The 20,042-nt window shown below is 45.1% G+C and overlaps 1 long non-coding RNA gene across 8 annotated transcripts; it reads right to left on the reverse strand.

Moving 5' to 3' along the window:
- Nucleotides 1-977: 977 nt before the first annotated feature.
- Nucleotides 978-19,136, reverse strand: LOC149915680 (uncharacterized). Of its 8 annotated transcripts, none has more exons than XR_016471626.1 (9): nucleotides 18,886-19,136; nucleotides 18,203-18,785; nucleotides 17,266-17,411; nucleotides 15,549-16,761; nucleotides 11,415-12,532; nucleotides 11,185-11,320; nucleotides 11,021-11,112; nucleotides 3,141-3,235; nucleotides 978-2,569 (listed from the first exon to the last, which is right to left on the reverse strand). It is a non-coding gene; the product is annotated as an uncharacterized LOC149915680 (long non-coding RNA). The 8 variants fall into 8 exon arrangements; XR_016471621.1 differs by having other exon boundaries at nucleotides 978-2,398; nucleotides 2,499-2,569; nucleotides 11,185-12,532; XR_016471625.1 differs by having other exon boundaries at nucleotides 978-1,507; nucleotides 11,185-12,532.
- Nucleotides 19,137-20,042: the final 906 nt, after the last annotated feature.

A 20,042-nucleotide genomic window follows, 5' to 3' on the forward strand; every position in this document is an offset into this window, starting at 1 on the left:
TGGGAGAACCACAGCTCCCAGTAATGCTGCACAGTAATGAAAGCACTACCCTGCATACATTGGGGGGCTGCATTCTGTGCATGATGCTGCTCACCAGCAGCACTGTAGCTGAGAACAACGCACAAGGAAAAGGCTCAAATACCCAACAACACTTTTGCTTCCATCTTCTCTGATAACTGCTCATTATACCCAGCCCTCACCTTTGGCTGTGCAGGTGGAGATTGAGAAAGCAATGCCACCCCCACCAACAACCTCCCTGCCCCACACTGTGAGTCAAGATAGGGTTTGGGATCACCTGAGGAACCTGAACATCCAGGAGTCTATGGGTCCCAATGAGATGCATCCCAGAGTCACGAGGGTATTCGCTGATGCAGTCAACAAGCCATTCTCAATGGTATTTGAGAAGTTGTGGCAGTCAGGTGAAATCCCTGGTGAGTAGAAAAAAGGCAACAGCACACCTGTTATTACGGATAAAAAGGATGACCCTAGGAACTACCAACATGTCAGTCTCACCTCTGTGCTGTGAATGATCGCAGAACAGATCCTCCTGGAAGTGACTCTAAAGCACATGTTCCAGTGCATCACCACCCTGAGTGAAAAACTTCCTCCTAATATCCAACCTAACCTTCTCCTGTCTTAGTTTAAAACCACTCCCCCTTGTCCTATCATGATCCACCCTCATAAACAGCTGTTTCCCCTCCTGTTTATCCACTCCCTCAAGTACTGGAAGGCCACAATGAGGTCTCTCCAGAGCCTTCTCTTCTCCAGTCTAAACAAGCCCAGTTCCCTCAACCTTTCCTAATAGGAGAGGTGCTCCAGGCCTCTGATCATCTTAGTGCCCTCCTCTGGACCCGCTCTGAGAGTTCCAAGTCCTTCCTGTGCTGGGGGCTCCAGGCCCAGACGCAGTTAAGCAGATGGTGCCTCACGAGAGCCGAGTAGAGGAGGAAAAAAAAAATACAAACAACCTCCCTCTCTGCTGGCCGTTCTTCTTTTAATGCAGCCCAGGATATAGTTGTCTTTCCAGGATGCAAGTGCACACTGCTAGCTCACATCCAGCTTCTTATCCACTGGGATCCACAAGTCCTTCTCTGCAGGGCTGCTCTCAAGGGGTTCTTTGCCAAGTTTGTATAAACATCCAGGATTGCCTCTTCATCAGTGACATTGACAGTGAGGGTCAAGTGCACCCTAATGACACCAAGCTGTGGGGTGCAGTGACACACCAGAGGGACAGGACACCATCCAGAGGGACCTCAACAGGCTGAGTAGTGGGCATTCAGCAATGTACCTTCCCAGCCCAGAAAGCCAACTGTATGCTGGGTTCCATCCAAAGATGCGTTGTCAGTAGGTGAAGGGAGATGATCCTGCCCCTCTGCTCTACGCTGGTGAGGCCTCACCTGGAGTGCTGTGTCTGGATTTGGATGGCTGCAGTGTAGGACACAGGCATAGAGCTGTTGGAGTACATCCAGAGAATGGCCACAAATATGAACTGAGGGGTGGAATGCCTTTCCTATAAAGAGAGAAAATTGGGGCTGTTCAGCCTGGAGAATTGAAGGCTCTGAGGTGACCTGGTAACAGCCTTTCAATACCTAAAGGGAAGAATGAGAAAAAATTTAAGTTAGATATCAAGAAAATCTTGTGAGGGTGGTGACACAGTGGAACAGGTTACCCAGACACATGATGGATGCCCTGTCCCTTCCAAGGTGAGGCTGGGACAGGCTCTGGGCAACCTGATCTAGCTGTGAATGTTCCTGTTTATTGTGTGGCAGTTGGACTAGATCATTACAGATGGTACCAAGTACTCCAGCTGGGATAATCTGCATGCGTCACAGAGCCTCTCTGGACCAGTCCCAGTATTCAGCAGACCAGGGACCTCACTTCATCACACTGTTGGGAACCAGAGCTGTAGAGCTATTGAATGGGGGACAGGGGATGGAAGGAAGAGGGATGGGGGTTTGGGTGTCATAGAGATTAGGAAACTAATAGGATCTCCAGACAATTAGGATGAAGATATCTGGGGTGATGCTGAGTACATTGGTCCAGAAGAGGATAATCCTTGGCCTTCTATAAAGATGAAGTCAGATCTGCTGTTCAAACAGAAAGGACTGTAGGATCCCAAGGTGATCAGTCACGATGTGCTCTGAGAACAATGCCTTGGGATCCATTACCATTGACAAATTTGTAAGGGAGATATGGGAGAGAACTAGACAAAATAGGAACAGAATACTTGTTACCACTATGCTCAAGTGGTGCAGACCATATTACGCTCAGTGAGGATGAAGCAGATGGCCACTATGTTCTGGGAGTGTTCTTCATGTCCTGGTCGAAGCACCTCACTCTATCATCAGCCGTGTAGCGCAGCAGGCTGGGAGAATAGACCCCATGGAGAAAAGTGAGCCACCTGCAACCCATTTGATCCCTAAGTGAGCTTCCCACAGCTATCAGAAACCTGCCTGCATACAAGCTAGTGCACAAACACGGGGCTTGGAATGCTCTGTTACCTGCCCAGTAGATCTCAGAGTGCTTACACCCCTGATGAGACAAACTCCAGCAATCCCTAAACCCCATCAAGCTAAAAAAAAAAAAGAGATCAGCTGATTTATTACATGTAAGGGCGCACAGAATGCCCTTAAACAACTCTGTAGGTTTCGAACAGTGCATGACACTCTTAACTACAGTCATGAAATGGGATGATGGAGGTGCACACAAACCATGTTTGGAGCCCCAGGTTGGAGATCATGCTGTAAGAACCATGAAATGGTGAACAGAGGTGGAACCAGAAGATAACGAGCTCAAAGATTTGCTTAGAAGACCTGGAGAATGAAGAACCTCTTTATGGAAAAGGATGTTAGCTCTGGGCATTCCCACAACAGCAATGCTCAGTCAGCTAACCAGCATTATCCTGAGGCTGATAGAAGCATTCCAGAAATGAGGGAGCAATGAAAAAAAGAAACATGTTAGTCCTTCAATCACCATATCAGAGAAAGGGAGATAACACCTTCATCTCCCTTAGAGAAGAAAAAAGGGCATCATGATGACAAACATGCAAATACAGCTGCTCTAATCCAGTTTGGAATCCCCCCAAAAAGGTGGAGCTCACAGCCCTGAAATAAAGAATTACATGCCCCGTTCCAAATACTCACCCCACTCTCCAAGGGAAGCTGCCACCAGGATGCTGCATCTATGGCCACCAGCCCTTAAATGTAGTCAGGATACCCCAGAAGGGGATATCACAGCCCTGAAATAAAAAAAAGAATAAAAGTTATCCCATTCCAAGGATGAACACTCAGCCCACACTGCCAAGGAAGCAGTCTCCAGGTAGAGATGCTGCCCTTGTGGCTTCCACCCCTTAAATGTGGTCAGGATACTAAAAAAAAAAAAAAAAAAAAAAAAAAGAGAGAGAGAGAGATTACAGCCCTGAAATAAAGAAACCACTTACCCCCTTCCCAAGGACCAACACTTGCCCATGCTCCACAGGAGACAGCCTACAGAGATAAACGCTGCCCTTACAGGTGCCAGCACTTAAATGTGGTCAGGATGCCCCAAAAACAGGAAAAATCACAGCCCTAAAATAAGAAGGAATCACTCACCCTTTCTCAAGGACCAGACCTCGCCCCATACTCCCAAGGAGGCAGTCTCTGAAGACAGATACCACCTTTAAGGCTGCTACAGCCCTTAAGTGGGGTCAAGATCTACCAAAAAAGGAGAGATTGCAACCCTGAAATAAAGAATGAATCATTCTGTTCTAAGGGTTCACTCTATGCTCTAAAGGAAACATTCTCCAGGTACAGTAGCTGCTCATTCTGATGCCAGACTTTAAATGTGATCAGGAGCCCCCCAGAAAGGGAGATTACAATCTAGCAATAAAGAAGGAACCAATTACCCCATTCCAAACACACTCACCCCACACCCCAAAGGAAGAAGTCTCCATAGAGAAGTACTGCCCTTATGGTCTCCAGCCCTTGAAAGTGGTCAGGAACCCCAAAAAAGGGAAAGATTGAAGCAAGAGCCAACGTAACAACAACAAGCAGCAAGAGCCAACGTAACAACAACAAGCAGCAAGAGCCAACGTAACAACAACAAGCAGCAAGAGCCAACGTAACAACAACAAGCAGCAAGAGCCAACGTAACAACAACAAGCAGCAAGAGCCAACGTAACAACAACAAGCAGCAAGAGCCAACGTAACAACAACAAGCAGCAAGAGCCAACGTAACAACAACAAGCAGCAAGAGCCAACGTAACAACAACAAGCAGCAAGAGCCAACGTAACAACAACAAGCAGCAAGAGCCAACGTAACAACAACAAGCAGCAAGAGCCAACGTAACAACAACAAGCAGCAAGAGCCAACGTAACAACAACAAGCAGCAAGAGCCAACGTAACAACAACAAGCAGCAAGAGCCAACGTAACAACAACAAGCAGCAAGAGCCAACGTAACAACAACAAGCAGCAAGAGCCAACGTAACAACAACAAGCAGCAAGAGCCAACGTAACAACAACAAGCAGCAAGAGCCAACGTAACAACAACAAGCAGCAAGAGCCAACGTAACAACAACAAGCAGCAAGAGCCAACGTAACAACAACAAGCAGCAAGAGCCAACGTAACAACAACAAGCAGCAAGAGCCAACGTAACAACAACAAGCAGCAAGAGCCAACGTAACAACAACAAGCAGCAAGAGCCAACAATCACCATTTTCCAAAGGTCTGCACTCACTCCCAAGGAGGCAACCCCCAGGTAGGGATGCTGCCCTTACTGTTCCCAGCCCTTAAATGTGGTCAGGGAGGGGGTGGAGCCAAGGTCAGCCCTATCCGCTCCCATAGGTGAATTGCTTCCACCTGTGCTCACAGGGCTGGCTACACCCCTCACCACGTGCTCAATCACTGCTTCTGACTGTAACCTAACAGTTCCTATAAGGCCTGAAGCAAAAAAAAAAAGACAAATAACAAGCAGGCGATTGGATCTGCCTGTCCGGCAAGGGGAGTGTTATCAGTGGATGAGCAACAATGGCACACATATTTTGATTCAAGTCTGTCCTCAAAGGCAATTGGTAAAATTGCCTGACTTTCTAAAATTGGTGACTCTGCGGGTGACACTGGGGTGACATAGGGCTGACATTGGGCTGGGATGATGTGGGGGGGTGATGCTGGGGGGTGATGTTGGACTATCACAGGGGGGGACATCAGGGAGTGATGTTGGAGTGATATTGTTGGGGGGAATGTAGTGGAAACCCTAAGTTGTGGCTTGAAACAATGATTGAGAAGGGACAAACCAGAGGAGCTCAGGTTCATGAAACGCACCTGAGTGATGGAAGGGGTGGATCCTGGCTCCACCCTCCTCCCAGGCCTTATTTAAGTGTTGGCAGTGGGAATGGGAGGCTTTTGCTAGAGGTCCCTGCTTGCTTGAGATCTTCTAAAGTTAAGCAGATTTTGTTCCTTGTTTTTGTGTTCACAGCTGCTGTGTTTGAGCAAGTCCTCACTTATTGCAACCTATTAATGCTATTGTTGTTGCATTTTCCACCACATTGCAGTATTACAGGCGGTAATTACTGGTGGGGGTGATGTTGGGGTTTTTTTTTGAGTAGCATTGTTGGAGTGAAGCTGGGAGGTTACACTGAGATAAGACTAGGATGCTGCTGGAGTTTCACTAGGGGGTAACATCAGGGAGTGATATTGGGGTTACATTGTTGGGGTGACACTGATGGGGGCACACTGGTGTGATACTGGGGTGAAACTGGGTCGAGGTTGTGCAGTGATGCTGTAGGGTGATGTTGGAGTTTCTCTGGGGGATGAGATGAAGGAGTGATGTTGTTGGGGGGGTGATATTATTGAGGTGATGCTGGAAGGGAAGTGATGTTGGGGTATCACTGAGGGAGGAATCAGGAAATGACGTTGGGGTGACAAGGAAGAGACATTGGGTGGTGACGTTGGGCTATCGCTTGGGGTAACATCAAGGAATGATATTGTTGGGGTGATGTTACTAGGAAGGATATTGGGCTATCCCTATCTTAAGGGGGTTTCAACAGGGAGTGACGCTGCGGTGATGTTTGGAAATGACTCTGGGGAGTCCTGGTGGGGTGTGGCTGGGATTGACATCAGGAAGTGAAGCTGGGGGGTGACACTGGAGTGAAATTGGGGTGATACAGGGGTGATATTAGGGGGTGACACTGGGGGCGATGTTGGGTTATCACTGGAGGAAGTGATGTTGGGTTGATGTCGGGGAATGAAGTTGTGGGTTGATGTTGGGGTATTACTAGGGTTTAACATCAAGGAGTGATGTTTTGGGGGGAACGTGGGGGTGACACTGGGGTGATGTTAAGTGTGACATTGGGGGAGACATTACTGGGGTGAAATTGTTGGGGTGACACTGGGTTTATTTTGGGGAGTGACACTGAGAGGTAATGAGTATGACTGGGGGTGACATCAGGGGGTGATGCTGGGGGAACATTGTTGGGGTGATACAAGGAATGACACTGGGGTGGCACTGCTGTGACAGTGGGGTGATATTAGGGAGTAATGTTGGGGGGATGAGGTTGGGTTATTGCTGGGGGGGTTCAACAGGGGGGTGACACTGGGGTGATGTTGTAGTATTACTGGGGGCTGACATTGGGGATACTGGAGAATGATTCTGGTGTGTCATTCTAGTGACAAGGGTGATGTTGGGGCTTTTCTGGAGGGAGTGACATCAGGGAGTGAATGCTGGGTGGTGATACTGTTGGGGATCTAAAGGCCCCTGACTGAAGAATGATCCTGGAATTGAATAAGGTATTTTGGCAGTTTTAACAGAGTTGATATTTGTGGCTGTGGCTGCAAATGTTTTGTGGAGAGAGCTGTCCTTGGTATTTGGTCTTGTTCTTGCAAAGACTTGTTTTGCAAGTTGATGTTCCACTTGGGCTCTGTATCACACGCTGACCGCATGAGTACAGCATGCAAGTAGAACAAACCCTACAGACCCTGGGGAGAATGAAAGCGGGAGAAAGCACGGAAGTGCACTTTGAAGTGGGGGATGCTGTGTTGGTGCTGCCAATCGAATCTACCTCTGGCATGTTCCTTCTCTCTCCTCTTCGGTGGCTTGCCATCTCTCAAGGGTCAGATAGTAATAGCACACTTGCTTAGGGAGATTCTGCTTCCCACTTAATGGAATTATCTAACATTTCAGAGAGCGACACTGGAGGAAGTGACACTGTGGTTGTGGTGAAGTGATGTTGGGATATCAATAGGGTTGACATCAGCAAGTAGCACTGGGGTGACACCATTGGGGTGATGTTGGAGTACCACTGGGATTTAACATGAATGACTGATGCTGGGGTGAGAGCGTTGGGGTATGACAATGTTGGAGTGACACTGAGGGTTGATACTGTGGTGATGTTGGGGGGTGACACTGTTGGGTTGATGCTGGTGGGTGACGTTGGGATGATAGGGGGATGATATTAAGGAATAACGCTGGGGGAGTTATTCTGGAGCATCCTTGGGGGGTGACATCAGGGGGTGTTGGGGGCTGATGTTTGGGGTGAAATAGGTAGGGCTTGGGAGTAGAGTTTGGGGGAAAATAGTAAGGATTTGGGGCTGATACTTGGGATGAAATAATGAGGTTTTGGGAGCTCAATTTGGGGTGAATTAGCAAGGACTTGAACCTGGAGTTTGGTCTGAAATACTGATGGTTTGGGGCTGGAGTATGAGGTGAAATAGGCTTTGGAGCCTATTTGGATGGCAGTTTTCAATGTAAAAAACATGTTCTTTACAGTTTCCTTGCAGGAAGAGGATAAAGAAACTCTGCTTTTACACAGGAGGGGATACGATATACCTTCAGCAGACTCCCACTGTTGTTCAAGCCACCTCACTGAACTTTGACAGAAAGTTTCACTGCCTTAGAATGTGAAATTGTATCCGTGTGTAGATATTTTAATTGCAGGCACATACCCTGGAAAGGTGGGGGAAGTGGCAGCAGCACTAGATGACTCAGAAATTGAGATTCCACCTGCAAACTGTCAGGGACTAAGAAAAGAAGTAAAATTTTAAGGCAGCAAAGACCAGCAAAATTGTGCAGACTTGACTGAACCAAAGTGAAGATATGTGAACTAGTGTGAACAGAAGTGAAGCCATGCAAAATTTTACAAAACCACGTGAACTTCATGGAACCTCAGTGAAGACCAGTGATCCTGAAAAGTCTTCAGTGAACCAGGGCGGACTTCTGCAAAGCCCAGTGAAGACCCACAAACCTGTACAAAAATACCATGAATCCGCACAGACAATACAAGTACACCAAGTGAAAACCCACAAAATTGGGCATCCTTTGGTTTATTTGGGTTTGGAATTCTGGCAATGCAACCCAACTGGATAAGTCCCTTGTAGACTGGTAGTATTTTCTTCACAAATAATGAAATCTGAATCAGTAGGACATTGTTCATGCCCTATTACCTGACTCTTACCTTCTCCTCCCCTGGTTTCTCATTGCCTGAGTACTTCAGGTTCACAAAAGACGAAAATGAAACAACAAAAAAAAGAAAATAGGGGGAAAAAAAAAGAAAAAAGGGAAAAGGAAAGAGTAAAAGAAAGATGTAGAAAAAGAAATAGAAAAAGAATAATAAGAGGAAATAGAAAATGAAATAATTAGAATTATAAAAAGAAAAATTATTAGAAAAAGAAAAAAGAAGAATTAAATTAGAACGGGAATAGGAAAAAGACAAAATAATTGGAATTAGGAAAATAAATAGAAAACGAATTGGAAATAAACTAGAAGAAGAATTGGGAAAGGCTGTGGAAAAAGAACTGGAATTAGGAAAAAAAGAACTGGAATTAGAATTACAAAAAGAAAAAGGAAAAGAAAACTAATTAGGGAAAAAAGCATTAGAAAAGGATAACAATTAAGAATTAGAAAAAGATAAAAAGTAAAAGAATGAAAAAGAATTAGAGTAAGAAATAGAAAAAAAAAACAAGAAAAGGGGAAAGAATGAATTCTAATTATAAAAATTATTAGAATTAGAAACAGAAAAAGAAAATAATTAGAATTAGAAAACGAAAGAGAAAAATAATTAGAAAAAGAAAAATGAAGAAGAATTAGGATTAGAATTGGAAAAAGAAAAAACTGGAAAAAGAATTGGGAAATGAGAAAAAATTAGAAAAAAATATTAGAAAAAGAATTGGAAAAAGAACTAGAATTAGAAAATGAAAAAAGAGTGAAAAAATAAAAAACCATTAGAAAATGAGTGAGAAAAAGTCTAGAAAAAGATAAAAATAGAACATGAAAAATAAAAGAGTAAGAAAAAAGAAAAGAATTAGAAAAAATAGAATTAGAAAAACAAGAATATGGAAAAGAAAATGAAAAGAAAAGGAATTGGACAAAATGAACTGAGAAAATAAGTGGAAAACAAAATAGATGAAGAATTGGAAACAGAACTGGAAATGGAATCAAAACTGAAAAAAGAATTGGAAAATGAAAAAGAAGAGAAAGGAAACAAAAGCACTAGAGCAAGAGAAAGAATATGAAAAGAAAAGGAATTAGAAAAAGAAAAACCAATGGATAAAGAAAAAGAATTAGAATGATAATTGGAAAAGGAAAAAACTGCAAAAACTAAAAATGCAAAAAGAAAAACCTGGAAACAAAAATAATTAGAAAAAGATTGAGAAAAAATAAAATGAATTAGAAAAAGGAAAAATATAAAGAAAAAAAATAGAAAAGTATCAAGAATTACAATGAGAAGTAGAAAAAGATTTAGAATCAGAAAAAGAAAAGAAACTGATTCAGAAAAAGGACAGAAAAAAATCGAAAACGAATTAAAAAGAAGAATCAGAAAAGAATTAGAAAATGTAAAAGAAAAAAACTGAAATAGAAAAAATGAAAAGGATGTGGATTGGGGAAAAGATTTGGAATGGGGAAAAGAAAAAGAACTACAATTAGAAAAAGAGTTGGAGTTAGAAAAAAAAACGAAATAGAAAAAAAGAAAAAAAGACTTGGAAAAAGAATTAGAAAAAGAAAAAAACAAGAGTAGAATAAGAATTAGAAAAAGAATTAGAGAAATCATTAGAAAAGGAAAAAAGAAAATGAAACAAGTATTAGAAAAAACAGAAAGTATTATAAAAAGAAAACGAAGAATTAAAGTTAGAATGAGAAGTGGAAAAAGGAAACGAAAAGGAATTGGAAAAACAATGAAAAAAAATGAAAATTAAAAAAAAAATTAGACAAATAATTAGAATTAGACAAAGAAATAGGAAAAAAAAAAAATGGAAAATTATCCAGAAAAAGAGAACACAAGAACTACAATTAGAAAAAGAACTGGGATTCAAAAAAGAAAAAAAAGGAAATAGAAAAAGGAAAAAGACTTGCAACAGGAAAAAGAAATAGGAAAAGAATTAGAAAAAAAATAGAAAAACAAAATAGATTAGAAACAGGAAAGAAAAAACAGATTTAGAAAGAGAAAAAGAGAGATTTAGAAAAAGGAATGGAAAAATAATTGGTAAAGGAAAAAGAAATTGAATGAGAATTGGAATGGGAATTGTAATATGATGAAGAAAAAAATATGGAAAGGAATATGACAAAGAAAAGGAACATAATGAAGAAAAAGAGAAAGAAACAATTGGAAACGGAAACAGAATTGGAAACAGAATTAGCAAAAGAAAGAATTAGAGGAGTAGAAAAAGAATTCAAAACAAAAAAGAATTGGAAAAAGACTTTTAAAATAAATTAGAAAGAAAAATAAAAGGAAGTAGAAAAGGATGTAAAAGAATTAGAAAATGAAAAGGAGAAAAAAGAAAAAGGTAAAAAGGAAAAGAAAGGGAAAAAACAGATTAGAAAATTATTCAGAAACAGCAATGAAAAAAATAAAAGGAACTGGAAAAGGAATCGGAGAAAAGGAAAGCATTACAATTAGAAAGTGAATTAGAAAATGAAAATAAATTAGAAAAAGGGGGGGAAATAAAAAAAAAGAAACAAAAGAGAACTGGAAAGGGAACTGAAAAAGAAGAAGTTAACTCTAGAAACCCCAAGTCATACATGGCCCTCACTGGAAGCCTGTTTTGGAGCCTACCTCTTCTTTTTGCATCTCACTTGGTCAAAGCAGAGCAGTCAGCATTTGGGTCGCTGTAGCTCCAATGAGGCACAGATTGACAACATGAAACACTAGGAAAGAGAAACAAGAAACATTGCATAATGGCAAGAAATGATATTGAACCCAAAAAGAAAAGAACAAACCTGTGTTTGGTAGGAGTGACAGAAGCCGCAGACATCCCATTGGTAATTGGGAGCCTAAGCCAGCTACTGTGGACGTGGTGAGTGTTGGTCAAGCTAGAGTTGAACTCCATCAGGGTACATTTGAACTTTGTGAGCCCTAGAAGACAAGAGAGAGAAGGAACGTGCAGGCGGCGGATGTGAGAGGCAGTGCCAGTGGAGCATCCCTTCAAGGGACACTTCTCCTGTCTCACCCAGGACAGCTTCTCTCCTGTTTTTTTTTCTTCTCAGGGTCTGCATGCTTTGTTTTGTTGGCACACCGCATCTGCCTGGCCAGAGCGAGATATGGAGACCAAGAGGAACACTTGCTTGTAAGTATATGGTGGGGAAGATGGTGTAAAATAAGAACATCTGGTGAACACAAAGTGAGCACGAGGGACAACCAATGCCATGAATATAGGACCTCTACAAGCATGGGAGTGGCCTCAGGGGTCAACATAGCTTGTCGGACAAAATAAGGAGTGCATCTTGGCACCCATCTATGGCTCTGGTTTCCTGCTGTAACCACCAAGAGCCTCAGTACCGTCCTCGCACGGCTCAGAGGGCCACAGTTCTCCAATGCCACCTGTTGAACACAAGACAAGATTTTCTAATAAGGATGAAGGAATCACCCCTTTCCAAGCATGTGGGCATGTCTAACACTGCAACCCAAAGAGATCAGGAAGGGCAATAGCATCTGGAGTCTCCAGTCCTGGAAGGAGAAAAGAAACCTCCACACGAGATACTAAACAACACGGGTTAGTAAGACTTAGGTGTCATTCTAGAAACCACAAGTCATACACAGCACTCACCCGAAGCCTGTTTTGGAGCCTACCTCTTCTTTTTGCATCTCACTTGGTCAGTGCATAGTAGTCTGTGTTTGGGTCATTGTAGCTCCAATGAGGCGTCAATTAACAGCATGGAAAACAAAGGAAAGGAAGAGAAACACTCCATAATGGCAAGAAATGATACTGAACCCAAAAAGAAAAGAACAAACCCATGCTATTTGGGAGAGACAGAAGAGCTATTAGTACTGACAAACAACACAAGATGGGAGCAGAAACAACGACATAAAATACTCACGTTATTAGTTCTAATGCAGAAACAACATTCCATTCCTACATAAGTACACAAACACTGTGTAATTGCACAAAATGACCATGACCACTTTTGAGGAGCATGCTGCTCCATGAGAGCTCATGCAGTGGGAGAATGAGGAATGCCTGAATCCAGGTCCATGATCTCTTTTGGTACCATGTGGGGTAGCTTCTGGAGACTGCAGGACTCTGGCATGACAAGCAGCCCACAGGCAGGAACAGGAGAGCGTCAAGATCTGCTAGCGAGAAAGAAAAGGAAATCCCTGAATCTTCTTTCTCCACAAGCATTTGGGATTCTTTCTTCTTTGCAGGAAAAAAAACCCAACCCCATTGTGATTCAGTCCCAGCACAATTATTAGGTATATGATATGTACCAAAGCATTGCATATTGTTAGGACAAAAGCTGTGGCATAGTTAGTGAGAGGATCACAAGTAAAATTAACTAGATGTCACCAAGATTAAAATTCTCTTTGAAATTTGTATGCATTGTCCCAAATCACCTTTCAAAATTCAGTGGGTAAAGCATTTCTTTTACCTTCCACAACTTAGAGCTAGGGAGACATTATTTGAATTATGGCAAGTGCATCTACAATTAACTGGTGGACTTTTTATATTAGTTCTTTCCCACTGAGATAATACACTACATAATAACTGCTGATTTGTTCCCAGTGCTGATAGGGAAAACTGCAGGGGTGTAGCAATGCACAAGATCACTTGTTAATCTGACACCCTAGTTTTATTCTTTATCCTGCATCTCTCCGGAGTTGGGGGCAATCGGCCAGTGCTATCCTGGCCCTATTCATTTCCTGAATGCATTTAATCACTGTGTTTAACCATGGTTGAAAGGGTTAAGCCTCTGTTAGAATTAGAATTCAGTCCCATATGCCCAGTACGGCCAATATGGGCATGGCTCCATGAGCAGCCAGTGACTGTGGTAAGGTCATCATAAGCAATTACAAAAATTAATCTGAAGAAGATTCCTGTCCAAAACAGTGACTAATGATACCATGGGGATCCCAGAGAAAGGAACAGAGCGAGAAGGGAACATGTGAGGCACAGAAATAGGATCAGCATTCATTAGCATTTGGAAAACAAGAGAGAACTTCCCGGTTCCAAAGGAACCAAGGTTAGAGGAAGCATAACTGGAAAAGAAAACAAAACAAACATAAAACTTCCTGGTCCCAAGTGAACCAAAGTTAGAAGGTAGGTGAAATCCAGATAGCTAATTTTGTACATTTCCTCCTGATCATCTTGAGCCTTTCAGATGTATTTGTTAAGAGTCTCCCTGAGGGTTAAAGGGACAGGACCAGGGTGGGGCAAATCAATCAACACTAGTTGTCCTGGGGAGTAATCATCCCAATAATCAGCTCTTTGAGTAAGGGACCACGGGGCACAGTGGTTGCCAGTGGTGGTCCCCAGTAACCCTCTGATTCCTTTTCAATCAACAGGATCTCATCTCCCGCTGTTAGTGGCACTTTCCACACATACTGATTTCCTAGGTGTGTAACCAAAAACATTCCTTTATTTGGCTAGTTCTGTAGCAGAATAGGGAGACCTCCTCGATATGAACATCAGAATACCCACTTTCAGTCTCTTCATATGCATGCCCAGTTTCTATCGGAAGGCAGAGAAGGATCACCAGGTTTTCTGATTTGTCTTTGTAACCAATTCCTGCAAGGACTGAATAATTTGGGTTTCTGCCGTGTGCTGTTCATTGTGGATCTCTACGGCAGCAGTAAGAGCAGCTCCTGAAACTGCACAAGTGATTGATTTTCCCTTTTCCTCCACCATACGAGTTTGCTTGTGGAGGGAATCTATATGATCCACAACTCCCTCTAAGTTGGGCCAATTATTCTGTGCCCAATTCATCTCCGTGGGGGAGAATTTGGCACCGTGCTTTTCTAAGAGGTCAAGGAGTGGATTCCTGCCCTCATTCCTTTTTTTTTTTTTTAATTTGCTTTTTTTTTTTTTTTTTTTTTTTTTGTTAATGATCATGCCTCAAAATGAGGAGCAATCTCTTTGGGGGGGACAAACACATACTATCAAAGTCCCAACAATTTACTCCTTACACCCCCAAAGTGTACACACATACTCTCTTCTACCAATAGGGCACTTGCTGCTACCACCTGGACACATTCAGGCCAACCTCGAGATACAGGGTCTAGTACCTTGGACAAGTATGCAATAGGCTTTCTCTAAGATATTTATAAGCATTGTTGGAAATAGCCAAATAATTTTCCAGGACAGTATCTCTGATCGTTATATCTATCTTTATTCCCAACTGCAATGGCGGGCCTCCTGCAAGCAGGAGAGCGCAGAGAAAACAGTGTTACGTCTTTTATCCCCTACTGCCCGACCCTTATCTCTTTCTCCCCGGCTCCTCACTGGCTGAGTACTGCAGGTTCACACTCTTTCGCGACACTTCACTAATTGTACGAATACCAAGAAAGCACAAATCCTTACCACCCAACCACAAATATCTTAGTTGATCAATTGCCTTCTAACAACTGCTTTCTTAACAAACATCTGGTCGTAAGTTTTGGATGTCTACTTTACAACATAAACATAACCTCTTAACTGCTTCATTACCCCCTAGCATTTGTGCCGTTTACACTGGGTCATTGTTCAGGTCATCCGTCTGTCCTTGCTTAGAGATAAGCTTGGAAAGAGGACAGAGGGCAGTATCTTGGAGCCTGCCTACGGCATCCTAACGTTCCCACAGAGTGGGACAGTTCTGCTTTGTGTAAAGGCCCCGACTCCTTGAGAGTCTGTTCAATGGACTTCACTTCTGCTGGCCTAATGAACAACGTTACAGTACGTTTCCCAGGTCAGAATACTATACCCACATTGTTTAGAACATTTGAAGTCTGTTGCAGCTTTGGGAGAAAGAATTTGTCACGTAATTCGGTAACTATGTCTCTAAAATATGTCACTAATACGTATATGGTAATCTTACTTTTCACATCAGCTATTTCTAAGGACATGCTACAGCTTCATTCTTTAGATCAACTGCCCCTTTCAATATCCAATGCAGAAACACCACTTTCACTTTCCACAGCATTTACCAGAACCACAGAACGGCAGGGGGGCAGAAAAGGACCACAACGATCATCCAGCTCCCCAGAACCCCCACACCCCCTCGCAGCCGCCTACAGCCTCGGATCTCGCTAGAGCCCCCCCCGTCGCCTCCCTGCAGCTTCCTGGAGCCCCGCACGGCCCCCCTCCCCGTCCCGGGACCGTTCTCCCGCACACCTCCGGCACAGCTGTCCTCAGCACTCGCTCCCGTCGCGCCGCGGCTTCCCTCTCGGTGCTGCCCGGACAGCTCCGGCTGCCGCCGCGCTGTCCTGCGGGGCGGCCCAGGCGGCAGGAGCGGCGCACTGCGAGGAGAGCCGCGCCTCCGACAGCCGGCTCCCAACGCTCGCTCCCGCGCACGGCGGCTCGGCCAACGGCAGCCGGCGGAGCTACCGCGGACCAAGGAGACCCCGGGGGCGGGGCGGCGCCGCCGCTGCCCAATCAGAGGCAGGGGGCGGGGCAAGGGAGATGCTGCTCAAGGTGAGCTCCTCCTGCCGCAGCGTGATGACGACAGGTCTGCACGGCCAGCTCCTAGGTCGGGAGCCAGGAATGGACACGGCAGGAGGAGAGAGGCGTTAGGGAGCAGCCGAGGCTTCGAAATGCATCAAAAAGCCCTGAAAAGCATCACAAAGCCACAGCCAGGAAGCTCGGGATTATCACGAGCAGCATCCAGGATGCTAAACATCATTTGCTACCATACCAGATGGTAGCTGAGCTCTCGCTGCAGACGTCCCAAAGCCAGACAGAACGGGAACAAACCCAAAGCTCTGCTGCGCGCACCCCACAGCCATCGCGTTGCAAGCTGGAGTGCCTTGCTCTTCGTTGCATTCGTCCCAGTCTCTGTGAATGAAGACTCGGAAGGCAGTCAAGGCGTTGATTGAGCACGAGCGTGCTTTTATTATTATGTAAAAGACAGGAGGGCATGAGAGGTCCAGGGTAAAGATGGGACTCATCCTCTCTTGTCACAGAGAGAGTGGCTCAGAGCTCTCAGTGCTGCTGCCTGGTGCCTGGAGCTGGAGGCGTGATTCTAAGTCCCCCTCCAAGAGGCTCGGCTTCTCCTCAGCGATGCTGACCTGCTCCTGCATGGAGGTGCTGCTGCTGGGGCACTCGGACTGTGCTTGGGCTGGGCTGCTCTGCAAAGGCACTGGGTCACAGTCCAGGCTGGTGACCAGGCTGGTGTCTGGCAGGCTCAGGTCAGCATCTTCAGCACAGCCGGGAAAAATGAGGGCATGAACTCAGATGAGCTCCTTCTCTCCATCGCTGTTGTTATGTGGAAGGCTGTCATCTGAACAGCAGCAGTTTGTGCTTCCTAAGAGCTCTCCATTGATGGAAGCACACAGCGCATCATCGCTGCTTGCCCTGGCTCTTCTGGGTAGACAAGGGCTCGATTCACCTAGGAAGGATACACAAGGGTTAGTGTCAAACTTTCACTGTCCAATGTCTTGGTGTTGTCTGTCAGGTAGCTTTAAGCAGCATGCTAGATGCTCCCTGGCCAGCTCTAAACAACAACAACAAAGAATGGAGTTAGCAATAGCTGTTAATTAAGTCTGCGCTGTCAGCTGAGCAAAGAATCCCGTGGTCTCCTCGTCCCCCCTAGGGAAACAAAACCGAGACACTGACAGGCTGAATTATGAAAGCGGTCGTTGACATTTGGTTAGGTAGTGATGGCGGAAAGAAGCAAATAGGCTTCCAGCAACAGTGCCACTGTCTTGACAGCAATCCTTGTGCAGGTCCAGATCTTGACTTAACAAGAGACTCATTTGGGAAAGACAGGAGTTAACCGAAGTTGTTGTTAGGCACGGGCTTGAATGCTAGAAGGAGGTACAAGTCCACTTGTATTGCATGAATTCTATGTTGCTGAAAAGCAAGGCTTTGAAAGCTGGATTCGCACCCTTACCTGCCAGCACCACGACTTCTGTCTCTGAGGGCTCCCTGGGACTGCGCTGCAGTCGGCGTTTGGCCACAGAGGATGGTTTCCGCAGGCTGAAGCAGGAACGCCAACTGCCAGCTGGTGATTCCTTCGTCTTGCTGGGTGGACGTTGTCTGGAGAGAGAAAACAGTGACTGGTGTGAGTCGTGCGTGGTGCGGGGTGAGGGAAGAGCTGCACTGAGCTCTTGCCAACAGTTGCTTGTTCCTGGCACCGCCTGGTTTCTGCTGAAGCACAACTTAGAAACTCGCTCTCTTTCAAGCAGTTGAGGATGGTTCCGCTCCTATAGCTCAGCCCTGAAGTCTTGCTGGCTAAATTCCCCTAAACTGTGTCAAGCAAGATGCAGAGCACGTGAGCAAAGGCTCCGCGGCTGTACAGGACAGCATCTAAGGGATGGCTCTTCTGGAGCCAGCAGGCGTAACTGCTTTCTGAGGAACCGTGCAGCCATAAAGGAAATTCAAAAGCACCTCTGACTCTGACATCAACACCTCGTCGGCCCCATCTCACCGCCAAGTTTAGTTTCTAGTGCCAGCAGGTCTGACCAACAGCTCTGCTTAGAGGAGAACCGGAACTGGTTTCAGGCATGTGGCCCCGACAGCTGGAAAACCCCAACGTTTCAAGGTAGAGCCAGCTCAGGCCAGGGTAGACGTCAGCATGGCTTTATACATCTCGTGACTGCGTGCCCAGCAAGGAAGGAATGGCAGCCTCGTGTGGCTAAACCGAATATGTTAGTTGAATCTCAGAGTCCAAAGGGAGCGGAGATTCACTGCAACAATTCACTTCAGGCACCATTACTTTAATTTAGTTTCCGCATGTTTTGGCGCAAGAAATAATGGGGGAAAAAAAAACAACAACACAACCCACCCAAACAATGATGATGGTTGCTGGAAAACAAAGTCCTCTTTACCTTTCAGATGGAAAGTTGATGATTGTGTGGAATTTCCCCTGTACAGCTGTGGGGCCTTCTTCCACTTCTATGTCCCTGCTCTGTGTCACAACGGAAGAGCTGCTGTGGCCTCGCCTATGAGCCTGTGCCAGACCTTGCCAACTTGGCTGATCTGAGCATGCCAGAGGGGATCAGATCACAAAGTGTCCATTTCAATTGCAGCTTCATGTAGGAAAGAAAACCAGCTAACAGGTGTGAATGAATTAATTCATAAGCTGCACAACGAGGCTATTCTTCATAAAAAGACCCACATGGATTCCTAATCCAAAAAGAGAACAACAAGATTTAATACCGATGGAAGAGGTTCCTGGTCCGAAGCCTCATCCTCTTACCCAACTTTCCTTGCCTCGTACTCTTCCCCAACTCCTGGACGATGCCCACAGGCTTGAACTCAGATCTCAAATTCATAGGACCTGGCCTGGTCCCCAAGCCTCAGTCCTGCCAGACATACCCCGGTGCGTAGACTCATCCCCAGAATCTGACTGGACATTGTCATTCTGCAAACGCCCCATCCCAGCAGCAAGGGATCAAAGCATTGGGACAGCTGAAACAAAAATGTCATGAAAGTTTCCTATTAGCACTGATCAAGAACACATCTACCCCTGAGCAACAGGATGGGAGACAAACAGCAGAAGACAACCAACCTGCAGAACCCGCTCCGTTGGGGTTGGTCCAGATGTTTGTATGCTCCCTTCCATGGCCCAGGCCAAGCTTGCTGAGCTGCTCCTCCTTTGTGCAGGGGGAGAGCGGCGCAGATGCTACGTGGTGGCTATGCACAGCATGCCTTTGACTTGATTCTCCTCTCTCCATCTTCCATTAGCAAGCAGCATTTCAAATCTCTCCTTGCAAAAAATCACCTAGGTAAAAAAGAACTGGCAAACTTGCTTTTAAAGTTTCCTTATTTATACAACTTGATGCTTTAAAGCACAAGCTCACCTAGCAATCACCTACCTTAGACAAGCTCAACCTGCAAGGAAAAGTAATTCTTCTGTGTCTGCAGACTTTGCACACATTTCCAGGTGCAGTAGTCAGCCCAGTTCTCAGCACAGCTTTACCAACCACAGAAACCCAGTTTACGCCCGCCGTGCTTTTCTCTCTTCTGAAACGCTGCATTGCTGCAAGAAGCAATGAATAAAATCACAGAATCACAAAACTGGGGTTGCAAGGGAGCTCCAGAGATCACTGAGTCCAACCCCCCCTGCAAAATGGGTTCCCTACCACAGGCTGCACAGGTGGGCATCCAGGCGAAATATCTCCAGAGAAGGAAAATCTACAGCCTCCCTGCTCCAGTGCTCCATCATCCTTACTGTGAAGAAGTTCCTTTCGTTTTGGTGCGGAACTTCTTGTGTTCCAGTTTATGGCCATATCCCCTTCTTCTGTCCCCAGAGACCTCTAAAAAGTGGTTGGCCACGTCCTTTTGACTCCCACACTTAATATAATAAGCATTAATCCAGATCCCCTTTTAGTCTTCTTTCCTCAAGGCTGAACAGACCCAGGTCACTCAGCCTTTCCACATTGGGGAGATGCTCCAGGCCCTTTATCACCTTCGTGGCCTTCTGCTCGACTCTCTCAAGGAGAACCCTGTCATTTTTGTATCAGGGAACCCACAACTGGATGCAGTACTCCAGGTGAGGCCTGACCAGAGAGGAGCAAAAGGGGAGGATCAGCTCCCTTGCTCTTTTTAATGCACCCCAGGATTCCATTGGCCTTCTTGGCTGCCAAGGCACACTGCTGACTCATGGCCAACCTGTCATCCACCAGGACACCCAGATTCTTCTCTGCAGAGCTCCTCTCCAGCATG

The sequence above is a fragment of the Phasianus colchicus genome, chromosome 16 (assembly GCF_987193195.1).
Source record: "Phasianus colchicus chromosome 16, bPhaCol1.hap1.1, whole genome shotgun sequence".
In the NCBI taxonomy this organism is placed as follows: Eukaryota; Metazoa; Chordata; class Aves; order Galliformes; family Phasianidae; genus Phasianus; species Phasianus colchicus.